The following is a 15,665-nucleotide window of genomic DNA, read 5'->3' as shown; positions in this document are numbered from 1 at the left end:
TCACAAAGATTTGATCGGTCCGAGGCTATAGTAGAAGACACTTGCCCAAGGTGCCACGCAGTGGGAATGAACCCGGGACCATGTGGTTGGTAAGCAAGCTATATTAAATATTCTCAAAAACGTCTTGTAATTCTAATTTTCTATATCAGTCTCTGGGTCGTGTCCATAGCAATTTTCTGTTGCTTTGAAACCACATATTCAGCTAACATTTGCCTACACAGTCATGTCTGTTCTTATACTTCTTTTGTACGAGTTTACTTCACTCACTGAAATTATGTTTGATAGTTTCTTTTCATGAAAATTCTATATTTACTGTCTGACTGAGTTTTTCGATGGACCATGTTTGCCTTTCTAGATCTTTCTAGCTTTGTTAATTCCGTTTTTGTCCAATCTACGAAGACAAAACAATGTACATGTTAACACTTCTAATCGGTTAAGATGAGAAGCTATGGGAACCACTACCTGGTATTGTATCAGCAAGGTTGATAGGCTATCTCTTTGAAATATACCTCTGTTGGTGTTAACCTTCGTCAAAACCTAAAAGAAAATAAAGGGGTAAAAAGAAAGAAAAATCACAGCGACAAGGCACTCCTCAGTACGTGTGACGTACCATTTAAAATAATACTTTCCAATTCTTGCATGAATGGTAAGCCAGGATTCACTCTTAAATAATATTCATTTCATTTGTTTTTTATCATTCATTGTGCTTCAATAATCATTGGTATTGGAACCGTCCTGCGACGCCATATTTTTTCGGTTTCAATGAGCTATTTTGTATATTTTCTGAGCTTTCCAAATGCTTTTGCCGCGATATGATGATCAGAAAGAATATTCATGTAAATCAATGTACAGGCTGCATTGTTTTAAGTCAATATTATGTTCTTTAGTGCTATCAGTGCTCTTACATCACTTGTTAATGTTGTTCTCTAGGACAAGATTCATTTCCATAGGAATGTCTCAAAGAAGTTTAACCTCATCATTCTCAGTCTCTTGTTCTAGGTCCATGTTAATACCAGTTGTGTTCCGATGGAAGTCCATACTTCATACACATTTGCTAGTGGTTCACCTTTGCAATCATATCTCCAACATTTCTACTGTTTCTCTGTGGGAGTTTGGAATATTCACTTTCTATGCAACTTACTGATTCTTCTCGTTCAGGGCACAATGGAGATACATTGACTCCTGTCCTATATTTTGCACAATTTGTCCACAGGGTTCGATCCTAAGCTGCCACCAGCCTCTTTAATGAGAATTCCCTTTTCCAACCAATTCCAAGTGTCTTCGCCTCCTTCTGCTTCATGCTAGCAATTCTTCAGTGCTTTCATCACGATACTAAGTGAGACCCTTCACTTCCATATTCATGCAATCCTTCACACGGATCGATCTCCTTCCTCCTTTTTTACGTTTCATATACAGTTTGTCCACATCCGTCCTTTTATGTAAAGCCTTCTGCCCTTGAAGTTCCTGTTTGCTGCATTTCAGATGAGCGGCCACATACCTCACAATACCTCAACTCATTAACTTTGCAATATTTCTAGAATTTAATTGAGATGTCTGTCAGAACTTGATCCTTCTGAAGTACTCTTCTGAAATAATTCCTTTCATTCCTTGTTTTTAATTGTATCGTATTCCCAAATACTTAAGGCTATTATTATTACTATCGCTGCTGCTGCTGTTGCTGCTACTACTACTACTACTACTACTACTACCACTACCTTTTGACAACATTTGAAAAAAACATGTATTGCTGCTTTTGTTTTTGAAATACTTGTTTTTTTTAGTTTTCGTTTTCGTTGTTGTTTGTAGCTTGATCTGAATCGGTTCAATAACACAGATTCTGGATTTAAGAAATGAAACATCATTGGGTACATCATATAATTAAAAAATGTATATATATTCAGACTAGCACTCGTTTAGTGTTGAACTTTAAAATGTCTGCTATTCGACAAAAATTTGTTTAATCTTATTTCATCACAATTTGTATATAATAGCAGAGAGGATGCGAGTAGAGTTGCAGATGAACACACAAATATTTTAAATAATTTTCCCTATTGTTTTATTACATGAAAGATTCGTATTTACACATATGCAACAATTATTTTAACAAAGCAACACTCATAGTGAAGCGAATGTGATAAGTGAACGTCTTCATAGCATAAATATGTTATGTAAATGGAAATTGTTCACAGTTATTAAAGAGAGAATAAGTAGTGAGCGTGAGAACATCTTATGACAATATTTACCAACGGAGTATTGTAGTACCAGGGGAGTTCAATGTCCCAGCTTTTATAACGCTTCGTAATTCTTCCAGAACCTTCTGTACAACTACTTAAATTCACAAATAAACTGCCAGTGCTTTCTACAGCGTACGATCGAGTTGTTCTAAGGATGTTCACATTGGTGTTAGTGACTTTTACGGTGCCAAAGTCAAATTCGTGTTGCTTTGCCTTATATGATGGAATATTTTGGCCGTGGTTCTAAACTGGGGATCTGAATAAGATGGTTAAAAAATCTACAGAACCCACGCAACAAATATCTTCTATGTTGTTTGTGTCTGTCTTTACTGAAACACGGAATTGTTGAATAATTCTGGCTCATCCACGTAAACAAATTTTCTGTACTACACCCACTCCATCACTAAGCTATAGCGACCCTGTTTTTTATACTTAAACACTACACCACAGTTTCCCAATCCGAATAATATTTCGTAGAATCATGACTCAGTCAAGTCCATTACTTTAGGATTTGACAAGTTCATACTTCAAGTCATTATCGTATTCTTTTTACAGCTTTTACCTGACTTTGATATCAAATCTACTTGCTACCTCACTTGCAACAAACTTCCCGTCTTGTAATCATCGATCACAATATTCTGTTTGCTCTGTTCTGTCCACTTTCCAGTTTATATAAGAAAGTTTCATAAAAAAAAACACTCTTCATTGTATGCGAGGATTTGTAGCCTTCGACATAAATAATATGGATCAGTAATATCTGGGTAAAGTAACAAAGGATTCGAAAGGTAGATTAGAACGAACGTAATAGAGAAATGACAAAGAAAGTGAAACAACGAATCAAGAGCTAAAAGAGACAGCGATGCTAAAATCTGAAAGTTGGCAGGAAAAACAGAATATGAGCATAAACGCTTTCTTTTCAAAGAATCCAGTAGCCTTCATTTGATATTCGTGGGGAAATTCAAAGAAATGATTATGAAAAACCGAAGACTGAAGAAAGAATCTGTTCTATGGAGAAATTTCAGAAAGAATAACAGTCGCAATGATAATACGTATAAATATAGAAGAAACTTATACCGCAAATATTCAAAAGCAATTGAAATAACTCAAGAAAATGGAGAACTGCTTCACTTTCTCTACGTCTTTTGGTTGAAAGAATTAGAACATAATGCGGTTCAATGTGTGTATTTCAAAGGGAATGCAGCAGGGGTTAACTAAAGGAAGGAAAAAACAACTGACTGATAGTGAAAGACTAATTGAAGGAAATCATTACCTTAAATTGATGACCAATTATGTGATAGTGACTTCTAAGGAAACCTCTAATATGAATAATACAGACGTGATATACTAACATTTAATAAATGTCGGACAGAAAGGCCCACGAGACAAAAACAAAGCAAAGGAATTAATGATAGGGAAACAAGTTTTAAATGATTGGAGAAAGAGAATGAAGTATTTGCACAGCGCATAGATAGTTGTAGACAGGGATATCACCCAATTCCATATGCACCGATCAGACGTTGTGTAGAATTATTTAAGTTGTTTGGGTGTGGGCTAAATGTCTTGCAAGATGGTGTCATGAAACATAGGAAAGTAGAGTTATCGTCTGGGGAGGAGAGATTGGTAGTTGTACTGGTTAGAAGAGGAATCTTTCAAGATGTCAATCTTATCTGTAATCGCTCTGATCTCTTTGTCAATTATACTTAACAAACCGAGGACGTTAATGATAAGTGCAAAAGTCAACTGCATTTTTTTGGTGCAACATTAATATAATATTCGTTATAGTGAATGTGATTTGAGATGAAATATGAATAAAATAAAGGTGGAATGGATACAGCAGTCAAAGAGAGTATTAACGTCTTTGATATATATGTATACCAGACAGTGTTCAAATTAACAGTATAGGCCTCAGTAAAGAATATTTTTGTTGAATGAAGATGTTAATATCTAAATTAAGTTTTGCGCTGGCAGTCAACATAACGGCAGAATCACTAATAAGGTGCAGAGTGTGAATAATGAATTGGAGAAAGGATAATTGAAGAATATCGATATAATGTCCAGGAGTCAACTCACAATGTTCGGATGGATGTCTCATCAATCATATGGACCTCTCTGGAGTTTCGTATGGAACGAAAGTAAGAAAAAAGACGAACATTTTTTTATCGTTATTTAAGAGTCTGATGTAGAGTAACATGTCTGGAAGGGGAAATAGAATTTTATAGAGCTGCTAAGTGAAGGGTTGTTTATGAAGTTAAAAGAATTCAAAAGAACAGGGTAAGTTTACGTGGGGTTTGTTTCTGTTAAAGAACTTCAGGTACAGCGGAATTGTGGCTAGCAAAATCGTTTGCTTCACCTAGAAATAGCCTGAGAGGAAGCTCTCCATGGATGTCCAGCAAAACGTATTGATTGTGTGCGCCCTCGTTATAATTTACAATGTGTCCATCGTACATTTCTTCAGTTCCAGTCTGATCAGATTAGAGCGCCTGCACTTCTACATCCTTTGGATAAAAGGGATCCAGCTTTTAGGTGGTGTATCCTCCTGCCATAGCCGCTGTGCATGATCAGAGACAGACACATAGACTCATTTGCCTTGAGGATATTTAGTAATACAAAGGAGGAGAATATCCTGTAGTAGATGGACATTCAAGTGGCCATTGAGGTCAGGGTTAGTGGGTAACTTTTGTTATTTTTATTGTTTAATCTATTGTTTGTGTTATTTCTGAATTATACCAAAGCACGTGGCTTAGAAGTTAGAGCATTTGGTTCTCGATATTGGGAGTTCGATTCCCGGTGGCGCACTTTCCTCGTGGAAGACAATTTATTTCACGTTGCTTTAATCCTCTAAAGTACCTGTAATTCAAACGGGTAGCCTTTTCCTATTCTTTATGAATCTCCTGGAGAACTACGTTAAGGGCACACGTGTCTGTGGTGTGTTCGACCAAATTAATTCCATGGGCAAGCTGTTCAATTGAGTGGATCAACTGGAACACTGTCGTAGCAACCAACAGGAAGCCAGGCCAGGACAAGCAAGGGTATTAGAGTTTCACAAACTGATTTGCTTTCAATTTGTCAAGCTGGTGTATTACTGAAAAGAGGGCAAATGTTTGCATTGATGTCAATGTAAGAAGATACTTGTGTAACCCTTGCTCAGGAGATGACCATACATTGAACAGAATATCAATTTCCGTCTTTGCGACTAAACTTTATTATAGATATAGAATTTCTTCATCGGATGTAGAATTATTGAACATTCGTGGAGTGGCGTATTCTTAAAATTGTTTTAGAGCTGCAAAAGCTGCATTGTATCATGTGCTCGTGTTCGGTATATTCTGAGTTCAAATCTTGACGAGATAACATTACCTTATGTCTTTAGGAGTAAATAAAGGATGAAACAAGTACTGGTGGGGAAATATCGAATAACGCTTCTTCACCTACAAATTCTTGGGCTTTCTCTCCATATTAAAACGGATTATTATTTTTCGTCTGTCTTAAAGTGTTCGGAGAATTCGTTGCAGTCTCCTCCCCCTACCATCCTTGTACCACTTTACTCACTTGTTACCTAGAACCATCACGCTTGTTATCCGCGTTTTGTGTATTTTGAGATAGCTTCATAGCAATTGTGAGTTATATAGCTTTGACAGTGTCCATTTTGGAAAAGGTGCATTTGGGAAAGAAGTACACAACATCTCTCTTATGAAAATTGGTGAATTGGTGAATGCAATACTTCGTTTGTGTAAAAATTAGAAATATCTGGCATTGAATGCATTTTCTGCGCAGAGAAGATATCTTTCGGTCTTCGTGCAACGTTGTGAATCTGGCTAAGGATTATTATTTACTTTTGCTCCTTGCTAATGCTCCAGTCATCACCGATATTTAAAAAATAATTCGTTGCTCACATCGACTTTATTTCAATTTCGATACATTCTATCTTAACATTTTCTCCACTTTCTTTCTATTAATGTTTATTGAAATGAATTGAGATGTTTGTAAGTGTAGAGTTGTTTATTAGTGTAGTTTGTGTAGGTTGTTACGACTGTTAGCTGGCTAGATTTAATCATTTCTCTAGTCAGTAGGATCGGTATACACAAAGGTGATTCGAAACAGTCATTGAACAGTTTGTTTTATATTATTTTTCCTTTTCAATTGTCGATATATTGCCACACAGGGATAGCTTCAGAATATACGGGAGATGTGTAAGGACTGGGTAACAAGGGAGGATAAGGTCAGCTGTCTCATTCTACTGGTTTCATAGATTTGGTGCTAGATTCATTTGCTTTTTTTATATTCTTTAACTGCTGTTGTTGCCTTATAATCTGATTCTCTTGTGGTTTCAATGACAATGGCTACTGTGTGGCTTCCCTCTTCATCTTTATTCCACTCTATCCTAGAAGCCAGTTTTAATTTCATCTTAATTCTGTTGCCTTTCTTTTTCAGTGAAGGTACTTCTGTGTTTGCAATTGATGAATTCCTTGTATTTAAGGAAAAGTGATTTTTCCCCTTCAAATTAATTATATCCATGCTACATTTAATATCTAATTTATTTACGCCTAGCATCTAATGTTAAACTGAATCTTATGTCATATTATTTCCTCATTTTTATCATTTATTTCACTGTGTTCCAGGTTTATCTACTCTTAGGCGTAGCTGATTCTAATTTAATTCCCTGAAATCGTTATCTATGTCTAACTAAATTTTGTCTCTCTAGTTATTTCAACTCTACACTAACTTGGGAGACATTTGTCTGATCATATATTCATTAGTCAAAGCCATGTAAAATAAATATATAAGGCCAAATATTCTCCTCTGTATGTGTGTGTGTATTCGCATGTTCTGGAGTAAGTTCGCGTCGCCTTTCTCTTGAATTTTCAGGTGTATGTTTGGAATGTTTACAAGTTCATTGATTCACAGATATGTTCCAGTTTGGTTTAAATTTGTTATCTTAGATTCTTTATTGAACATATCAATGTTCTTAATTTTTCTCTCTTTAATATTGTTTGACGTTTTTTTTTTTCTAATCGGGATTATTTCACTATTATCCTCAATAAAAACCTGTCGTTTTTGACTCTGCAGTGTTTCTAGTTATATATCACACAATTTCAAATGTATTATGTTCAAAAAGGCGTTTGACTGTCATTCAGTAGCATTTGTATTGAAGCCGACACTTATTCAAACTTCACTCCTTCTGCCCTTCTTTATCAGCATCAGTAGTATTGCAGCAGAGGCAGCTGATTTTATTGGAAGAGCTTTCCCTGCACAACCAAGCACAATGCTCTGTGCATAGTAGTATGTTCGTGTGTATTTTGTGTGCTTATATAGGATTTGAGATTTTGGCTAAGCTTTTTATGCTACCATCCATTACCATAATTGCTGTTAAAACCTGCTTTTAAACAAGTTTATTCAAGCGAAACATCATTATTCTCAATCATTCCAGAACAATAAAGCAATAAATGTGCATTCACTCTTCTCACAAATTTGTCGGTTGTCTAAAGAAGTAATTGGTTATAATTGCTACTACTTGGAGTGGTCTGGGATTCTGCGGAGTAATACATCAATTCCTGGTGAAGCCTTTATTTGGATCACTCCCCATCGTACATCGATTAAGGACACATCGCACATAGGTCTAAACTTCGATTAACGTAAATGTTACTATCACTCATTTGGAATTTATGACTTTTCATCAGTTAAGTGATATGTTTCTCATTCAATGATCACATAATCAAAGAAATACATCGACAGGTATGCAAATCAGCTGAGAGTAATTTGAGAGTAATAGCAGAAATATAGCAAACGGGTATATAGAATAATGAATGTTGCAGAAATCCAGAATTAATAACGATAAAATGCTTGCTCCAAAGAGTAAAACATAATTCTTGGCTGAGAATCAGAAGATTAGACAGACAATTACTCTTCTATCGGAATTCATGTAAAATGCAGACAGTGCAATTGATATGAAATATTCATTGAATAATATCTAAAAAGATGTTAATTGGCGCACATGAAAGTAAACTTCTCCCCATAAAAAAGGTTCCGATAAAATTACTAATGTTTACCTGTTCCTTTAGTCGAAGCAAAAAGATGTTTCTATAAACCCTAAATTTCTTCACGTGTAGTGAATGTATATCTGGGAATGATAAATTAGAATTAAGGGCGATTCCGTACTAAACTTTATTCACACACACACACATACACACACACACACACACACAGACGCGCACACATACACACAAGCGTACACACAAACACACAAGCACACATATACACACAAGCACACATACAGGCACATACACACTCACACATATACATACTCATACACACACACACACACATATACCAGTGAGTTTTGTGTGTGTAACGTGCGTCTGTGTATGTATATGAGGGTCGTTGACACAAGTCACCAAAGCAAACCCCAGTTAACACTCCGTTGAAACGGCTGCGACGGAAGTGCATTTCTCTGCACCACAAGAATCCAAGTTCCGACTAAGCATGGGGTGATCCTTAATTGGGAATGTTCTGTAAATAACATCAATGAATCTGGATAGACTTCGTCCTCTCTTGGGGTGCAACAATCTGACTTCGTGTAAACCTACCCTACTTTTTGCAACAGGTGTAGAAATTTGAGGTGTCTCCATAGGTCTTAATTTCGGCCCTCTGCTCCCGTTGATATTTTGAACATAACCTACCTGTCTGTTGTTAGTACCATTAAGGTCATCCTGATATTCATAGTCCAGGTTTTGGTTCCATAGACATCAATGCTCTCTACTAAATCTTGTGCACTTTCCTGTATATTGTGAAACTCAATACAGTGAAATCTAAAAATTGTTCTTTGCGTACCAGAAAAATTCATAAAAATCGAATAACAAAGTATATTTTGATAATAAACCTATGATAGAACTATGCATCATAAAATCATATTCTAAAAATATTTGTTTTACTAATGTAATACTTTTAAGCATTCGAAACTTATCCATGAATTCCAAAAGTACTGCCACTGGTTTTCTTTTATGCTGGTTATGACAGGCATCCAATATTATTTATAGTTGTCTGATAAACTAGGTCAGTAACAATAATCAATGTTAGAATATTTGTTGAGGCATGGCTATAGACACGGGCGTGGTTGTATGGTAAGAAGTTTGCTTCCCAACCATGTGGTCTCGGGGTTCATTTCTACTTTGTGGCATATTGAGTGTCTTCTACTTTAGCCTGAGGCCGGCCACACTTACACTTATATCTATGTGCATGTGCTTTGTGCTGGCATTTCCCACACCGCTTGACAACCGGTGTTGGTTTGTTTACGTCTTCTTCCGTAACATAGCGGTTCGACAAAAGAAAATTATAGAATATGTACAAAGATTTAAGAAAATAAGTACTGGGATTGATTAATTCGGTTAAATAATTCTTCAAGCTGCGACCCGCATGGTCGCATTGCAATGACTGAAATGAGCAAAAAGGTAGAAAATAAACACAACTTATAATTGAGATCTCTTTGCCCTTTAAAAATTCAAAATATTAGGAGAAAGTGCATTGGAATTATTTTACCGTTGTATACAATGGGATATTTTAGTAAGATGCTGTAAAAGATGCCATTTTCCAAAACAGTCTTAAATTTGAAGACAATAACATCTTATATGTGCGTGACCAGGGTTCCTATTTAATTCAGTACTGCTTGATTACTTTAGGTACAAGGCCCGAAATTTTGGGGGAGGGGAGCAGTCGAGTAGATCGACCTCAGTACGGAACTGGTACACAGTTTATCCACCCCGAAAGGATGAACGGTAAAGCCGACCTCGGCGGAATTTGAACTCAGAACATAAAGACGTGCTAACGAATCTGCCTGCTCGCTGCCTTATATTTAATTCAATATTGATTAATTACTTTCTTTGATTGAACATATTGTCCTTCTTCGTGCTATTAAATATTCCATATTAATATTGTTTTAATCTTTAAAAGTTTTACTGTGTGTGCGTGCGTGCGTGCGTGTGCGTGTGTGTGTGTGCGTGTGCGTGTGCGTGTTCGCGTGTGTGTGTTTGTGTGTGTGTGTTTGTGTGTGTGTGTGTGTGCGTGTTCGCGTGTTCGCGTGTTCGCGAGCTCAAGGAGGGACTAATAGTAATAAATATATATGCTTGCATGTGGCTGATGTTATTGTTATATATCAGCAGTGACGTAGCTAACGTTAGGTAAACGAAAATGCAGCCATAGCTACCCCGTTATACTTAATGACTGAGTGTTTCCAGTGTTCGTCATTTGTCTTTGGATGTTCCTGAAACGGACCGATCCAGCCACTTCAACGATATGGCTTATGTATACATGGAAGATTGACGTGTGTGAAACATGTTGCCAATGGGGTTTTGTCGTTGCCTATGCATTTATATGCATTACTTCTTGAGTGTGTTCGCGCGCGCGATGTGTGTGTGTGTATGAGAGAGAGAGAGTGAGAGGGAGATAAAGAGAGAGATAGAGGGTTAAAGAGGAAGACTGTAATATTTATATTCATAAATAAAATATTAAAGAAAACACTAATTATACAGCTGAAGTAGCAAACTGTAAGGCGAGTTAGTGAATGGAGACCATGTCTTGGAGCTAACACTAGCTTCAGTTAGTAATTATTCTATGTATAGCTAGGAGTTTAAAAACTTAAAAGAGATCATTAGAATTTGAATCACGTTGTGATAAATGCTGAAATTACAGAACCTAAATTTAACTACATATACAATCATTAAATAGCTGAAAGGTGTCTGTCTGTCTAGGTCGGTAGTAGAAGATACAAGTTCAATCAAAGCAACCTTTACCCTTGTTAATATATAATGACTGCTGTTTGCAGTCTCGACACCTCTCTAGATCGTGAAGATCCGGTTAATTTGAAAAATAAGTTGCTAGTAATGATTGCTTGCGAACAAATACGTAAATATTTTAGTGGTCGACTTGAGTTTCCTATTACAGAAATAGTTTTGAGTCCCACGAGGAACTGATTTGCGTTTCGGTTCACGCTTTAAATACGACACCCATATTTATACATGCAATTAGTTTTGAAACGCTCACACGCATATACACACAAAGACAGACACACACACTTGCACACTTATTTATATATATATATTCAGTAGTGTGGTTTAATTCACAACGCTTATCTTTACGACACGCAGTGTCCGCAGCAAAGACTTATTCCTCTACTCGTGTTGCGTTATGAACATAATATCCAAACCGGAATAGCTACATTGCTATTAACATGAGTTTTAACACACACACTCACGTGTGAGTGTGTATACAGATGTATGTATATATATGTATGTATGTGCTTGTATGTGTGGGTATGAGAGAGGGATAGAGAAAGAAAGAGAGAACGATCTATACGCATACAAAAAAATTGCGTGAATGGAAGTGTGCAAAGTACAGAATATACTGTTGGAAAGCTAAATGCAAAAGAGAATTGTCAAGAGAAACAGATGTTAACCGTGTGGCAAAGTCGATAACATACACCACTAGAATTAAACAAACACCAAAGAGGAACCTAAATAAGTCATTGGGGTAACTGAACTAACATTGGAAAATCGACTTTATAAACACATTCATTTGTAAGCAATGATAAAAAACTGCGATATGGCTTTGTTGAAATATATATGTATTTTGTGTTAAACCAAGATCTCATTCAAAAATTTTTATGGTCGATTACAGATAAGGAACGATTATACAAGAACGGTGGATTAAAAATGAACATGCTGTATGACGTTTGCTTGAGCGATGAAATGAGAATTTGTTTGAGGCAGTAGAAATTTGAACAGAAGAAGGTAATTGTTTGCATTTTATATACTTGGGTATATGTATATTTTATGTAAAAACCAGCATTCTTGAATTTTTCCTTTGTTCTTGGAGGCGAAATTATTATTTTATATGTGTTATATATACAATAGCGGCCCAAATAAGTGAACGAAAATAAGGATATTTACATTTCTACGTCATTTTTCTGAATGAGATTTTTACTCTATACTTTAAATTGAGTTCATTATTTACAATTGATTTTGTTGCAAGTGATTAATAAGTAAATAATTTATGATAGAAAAAGAAATGTTTGTGAAAAATATTAGAAAATGCATGACGTAACATTCAAGAAATTAAAATTTTGCCAGAAATGCTTACAATCCACATGAATATATTAAGATGTGTACATTCTTTTATTTTCAATGACCTCAGCACATCTCCGTTCAAAGGATTTCACCAATTTCTCACATTGTTATGACGAAATTTCCACAAAATCGTAACATTCGCAAAATCGTAACATTCTCCGATTTCATCGCCAAGTATCTTCCATACATTTTGAAAGGAATTAAGGCCACAGCTCTGAGCTGGCCAACACATCACTATAATGTTTTCAGCTCAAACACTTCCTTAACTATTTTAGCACTTTGACATGGTGCATTATCCTGCATATGTTGGGTTGGCAACTAAATTCCCACCGTCTTTTTTAAATTTAAAATATATATTGGGTTGGCAAATAAGTTCCCACCGTTTTTTAAATTTAAATTTAATAGGTCTAATAAAAAATAACAAATAATTAATGAATAATGTATTCGCCCGTGTTGTTTACAACTTCTTCCCAACGTTCAACAAGATTTTCAATACCTCGTTGGTAGAAATCACCCGATTTCGACTCGAAAAATTGTTCCAACCAAGCTCTCAATTCTGCATTAGTATTTAATGAAACTCCGTGCATAGCATTTGAAAGAGATCGAAAGAGGTGGAAATATGCTGGTGCCAAATCAGCAGAGTATTGCAGGTGTGGCAGCACGTCCCAGCCATGCGTTTCAATGGCTTCCTTGGTTATATTGGCGATATGAGGGCGGGCATTGTCGTACAGCAGAAGAACTACATGCTGCCGATTAGGTCTTTTCTCTTGAATAGCCGTGTTGAGTCGTTCCATCTTTTGAACATAGAGTACCGCCTGTTGTTATGTTCTGTTATTTGTATTTGTGTAACATTCTCCGTTTTTTTCCGTCCTTGTTTTCGCATACCTTCGCTGCATTCTTCCAAGGAATCTAAAGCTCTTAGCTTAGTTTTTCCTTGGGGCTAGTCAGTTTTGAGCAACCTCGAGTATAACCAGACGAAATTGCAAAGATAATCTGGAACTCGATTAAGAAAAGAAAACTCCGAATGACCCGTCCTTGTTTTCTTTGTATCGTCTATCTGGAGGTTTTGCGTTCTTGACCCATTTGGTATTTTATATATACAAAAAAAAAAACAAAACAAAAAACCAAAGACAGATATATATATATATATATATATATATGTATGTATATGTATATGTATATATATATATATGTATATGTGTGTGTGTGTGTTCGTAATCTTCATAAAGCCACCGATATTTAAGCATATATATATATGTATATTTGTACGCTCAGATATGTGAATATAACAGAAGATACACGGTTGTAACTTTATAGAATCGTAAAGATAAACTTCTGATATTTTTTTTTGCAACTCATTCTTAATTGATAAGATTTTTGGATGAAGTATTCTTTTCTGCAGAGGATTACTTCTCAGTCAATTTTGAAACATTTTGCTCTTTATAGACCAAAAATATTTCAAAACTGATTAATTCTTTAATTAAAATTCTGTCCGCTCTAAGAAATGACTTTAATCAATTCAAATAGAAAATTTGTCTACTGCACTTGGAAGTAGACTAATTAACAAAACATGGGATTACTTTCAAACAATACCAGATTTACATTTTCATTACAAAATCATTAGCGTAGATTAATTTTCATTTTTAATCGAAATATAATTTTGGTCCGACTATATTTTAGGACAATAATTTCATTCGCCCGATTAAGCAGCTTTCTCCTGAAATGCTGTTCATTATTTATTCCCTGGTACTTTTATGCATATAATGCTTTACTGCGCCTACATTGGAGCACCGCGTTTAGTAGATTTAGGTTTTAGTTCATCATAGCGACAACTTTATGGATAGTATTTTAGACGAGAATGTATTTTCTTCTCTACTGACCAACTGTTAGATTAGTGAAATTTTACAAACACATATGCATGCCTCATATATATATAATTCCAATATGTGACCGCGTGTGCATCGTTGGCGATTTTCTTTCTCCGTCTTCTCTTCTTTGGACTTTTCCTATATTTCTGACGAAGATCTCCGATCGAAACGTTAAGGCCTCTTTCTTTTCTTTCCTTTCCTGAGCGTCCAATAACATTATACTTATTCCACGTCCTCGTGTTGTTTTTTCGTGGTTTTCCTTGCTTGTTCATGTTTAAATTGACACACACACACACACACACACACACACACACACACACACACACACACACACACACACACACACACACACACACACACACACACACACACACACACACACACACGCACAAATATACATATATATATATAGTTGTGTTTGGGGATGGTCATGTTGCCAGTTTAGCCAATAAAAACACGCGCACTATGTATTTGCTGTTAATTTGCTTCAGCTTTATTTTACGTTAATCGTATTTCGGCTAGTGTTCTCTCGTCACACTTCTGTGACCACATCATCATAACCATATAAAATCTCTTTCGATTTCGAATGGGACAGCCAAACCGACTGATTGTATTTTAATTATATATGTTTCCATAAGGTGTTATCAATGAGTTGCTTTGACCTCGAGAGAGATGCTGAATGTCAACCAATGAAGTAGCTTCTATTCTTAACGAAAGACGATAACGGCAGGAATTCTTAACCACACCAAAAACAAAGCTTCAGCCCGAATCCTGAACCGAACTTGAAACAAAGTCTATTTCTGGTTAGCTCCACATGCAAGAAGTAGCAGACAAATCTTTCCCAAATCCTGCCTTAAACCGAAAGGTAAATGGAACATTGTAGCCCTAGATCTACCAAACAAGCGATGAATATCATTGGCACAATTTTAGCCTCACATCACCGATTGAACCAGTGCTGATGTGGCCTAAGGACCGCCTGGAAAATATAAGGGATGCCATAATCACCTTTAGAATGATATTAACCTGAATTTCTGTTGCTTAGATTTGATACGAGGATAATAACTCTTGATATATGACGGAGCCACCAAAAGTCCTTATAATCACATGCTAACATATGAATTGATACTGTTTCGTTTTAGCATCCTTCCACCAGCAACCTTAGGTGCCAGGTCTCTAGTAAGTATATGAAAGAAGGTAAGAACTTCCCCGCGGCAGGGTAAAGGATCATGGAACCCTTTTTTATTCTGAATAGCGGAAATGAAAACTGGAATAATGCATTCATGGACAAATATTCATTATCCGAATGATCATTCCTGAATATATGAGACAGTCACGGTTGGAATGTTTTTGATTGGTCGATGTTGGTTTATATAATTTTGGATGCATTTCTTTTCTAAATATCAAATGTAGGAATTCTTTCCGTTTCTATTCGATGTAAATTTGCCATA

At 35.9% G+C, this 15,665-nt stretch overlaps 1 protein-coding gene and 1 long non-coding RNA gene across 3 annotated transcripts in view; one reads left to right on the top strand and one right to left on the bottom strand.

Annotated features, from left to right (window-relative positions):
- LOC128247254 (uncharacterized) overlaps positions 1 to 12,746 on the top strand; it is a 53,574-nt gene extending 40,828 nt beyond the window's left edge. For both annotated transcript variants that reach the window (XR_008263606.1, XR_008263605.1), the window contains 2 exons: positions 11,901 to 12,013; positions 12,417 to 12,746. This is a non-coding gene — a long non-coding RNA (uncharacterized LOC128247254). The remainder of the gene's footprint in view (positions 1 to 11,900; positions 12,014 to 12,416) is intronic.
- The window catches only part of LOC106877248 (neuropeptide S receptor), a 543,162-nt gene that overhangs the window by 142,538 nt on the left and 384,959 nt on the right, over positions 1 to 15,665 (bottom strand). The gene's annotated exons all lie outside the window — the stretch shown is intronic.

Source organism: Octopus bimaculoides, chromosome 3 (assembly GCF_001194135.2).
Source record: "Octopus bimaculoides isolate UCB-OBI-ISO-001 chromosome 3, ASM119413v2, whole genome shotgun sequence".
Taxonomy (NCBI): Eukaryota; Metazoa; Mollusca; class Cephalopoda; order Octopoda; family Octopodidae; genus Octopus; species Octopus bimaculoides.
The sequence above is the reverse complement of the archived record's forward strand: the minus strand, read 5'-3'. Positions and strand labels throughout refer to the sequence as shown.